A 2,590-nucleotide genomic window follows, 5' to 3' on the forward strand; every position below is an offset into this window, starting at 1 on the left:
CCTAGACCTCTTTGTTGACACCTCGTGGCATCCATTATTTTACTGGAACACAGATTTGATATGGATGTTCAGCTATTCACATACTTTGTGCATCTGTGACACAATTATTGTCAATTTGACTTATTATTATGATTATTTATTTCTTAGCAGACACCCTTGTCCATTTTCGACTTATAAGAATATAAGAGCAATACAAAGTGCAATAAAAATACAGTTTGATTTTGACAGTTTGAATAACTCCTAACACTAACACTGACACTGGCAGGCTGCTCTCCCCAGCTCTCCAGGGCCTGCAGACCGACTCACAGTGCAGCTCTGTGCTGGGATGACCAGTGATTGAGGAGTGGTCCAAAAGCAGGGTGGGCCGATGTATCCCGATGGTGAAATAAAGGTAGGTGTTTGTTTCTTTGGTTAAAAGGTTACAAAATACTGTAATAATTGTATTTATAGTAGGTTATATAAAAAAATATGAAATGGCAATGGTTTTGTTGTGGGCTGTTCTGTATTGCTGTATCTGCACAATTTTGTTTTAGATTTCCCAGGTGCCAGTCCAAGGAAAAGTAGTAATCTGTAGAAACAAAGGTAGTTTTGGGTCAGGAAGTAGCCCTCGCTGCAGCCCAGCCCCTACAGAATGAGATATGGCTCAGGTTTGTAGCTTACATGGGTAACAAAGAGCACATTGCCAAATCAAGTTACCGTTCATTCAGATGAAGTGTTTAACATCTATTCAGGCCATCAGCTTTCTTCCGAAGACGAGGTTTCAGATTGTGAAGTAGTGAAAAGGGGACCGTGATTTAACTGATCTAATGTGCCATTATATTGTTAAACACTTGCAGGCACCTACTTGTACTGACTGTTCCTTCAATGAAAGTTGGGGAAAGATTGTCAAGCTGTATTGTGTTCTGACACACTATAGTATAAAATGTGATATCTCCCTCATACTGCCAAGTCCTGTTTATTCATATCATCTTTTATTTCCTCCAAATCCTGTAACCATGACCATGGTATGTGTGTTAACGGTGGCTCTGACAAAATATAAGAAAGTCTCCTAAGGTGTCAGAGACTATTTCTTAACACCAGGTAATGTCAAAGTAGTGTTAAGACCGTCAAATAAAGATCAGACCTTTTCAGGTTATCCTTTTGTAAACGCATTTTTAGGTGGCAGATATTTGGGGGATTTTAAGTTTGAGTTTTAAAAGTTATGAAATAGTATTTAGTGTCATTTGGCTAGATGGGATTAGTGTTATTTACCAATGGAGACACATCCAATGCGAAGGAGACACTGAGAATCTGCCGTCTTTAAGCTTATACACAGTCTTGTCAGTTGAGTTTATTTTTTCTGTTGATGGATTCTGCTTAATTACTCTTTTGTCATCCTTCTTTATTGTATTGGGTAGTGCCACAGTTTTATAGTCCTGTAGAGGCCATAATTACATGTTTTCAGTAATTATGTGAAGATAGCTGTTAATAGTGTGGAATATTTCCATGATAATGAGTGCTTTATTCTCACAGCTTGCATTGGCAGTGAAACGGATTTAGAGATTAATCTATATATTGAATGTGTAACCCTAATAATTAAGAACAAAAAGCATTGTAGTGCATCACAGTCAAATCAAGTTTTATTCATTAATTTATTTTTTAAATGGCATTCAAATTAAACTATAAAACACAATATAAATTTGTGTAATGGGTGCAATTTGACATTTACATCTGACTTTTCCTATGATATAATTCCTATTCACTGAACAACTTATAGCACTATGTTGCCTGTATATTATGTATGATTATATATATGCACGTGCACAGGGCAACTGTGTAGACATTTGTGGTAGACTGTAGGATAGAAAAACGTAGCTTTATCTTTTCTCGTTGTGTATCCATTGAATAATGTATTTCTTAATGTAAAGAGAATGACAAATAAAACTTTTACGTGTTTCTTGCATTTACAATACGAGAATTGTCTCATTAGAAATGATAGGTGAAAAAAAAAATGATATGCAAGCCAGCCTCGTCTGTGCATGTGCATGTGCAAGTGCAAGTGCAAGTGTTGAAACTATCTGGGAGTTGAGTAAGAGTCTCTTTTAACAAACATGATTTATAGTCTGAAGCCGTAATCCCCCTTACCTTTTCCCATTTTCCTTCGCAAATTGATGCGCTTAATTGCATGGAAGATACGCATTGCATAGATTCTGATGTATAATTATATCCATTATTAAAAATAATGCACATACCTTCCACATAAAAACAATATTTTTAAAAATGTATATATATACAATCGTGTATGCCTTGTTTCCCTGAATGCATTTTCTGACAAGTTTTTTTTTTTTTTTTTTTTTTTTTTTAAGAAATCAGGATGAACAGCACTCAGTTTACATTCTCATCCTTCTCAAAACCAATGCCCTGTATGGTAATTGCTCTGACTGAAACAGCTTTTTAGCTTTCCCTGTATATTGTCAATATTTATTTTTTTCTCCTCAGTTTTCAAAACCCTTTTGTACTGTATATGGAGTTATATAGCTGTTCAATTACATTTAAACATTGTGGGTTCTGCGCTCCCATTAATTTTATTCCAAACAAGAACTGAAACAAA

This window comes from Amia ocellicauda, chromosome 7 (genome assembly GCF_036373705.1).
Source record: "Amia ocellicauda isolate fAmiCal2 chromosome 7, fAmiCal2.hap1, whole genome shotgun sequence".
Lineage (NCBI taxonomy): Eukaryota > Metazoa > Chordata > Actinopteri > Amiiformes > Amiidae > Amia > Amia ocellicauda.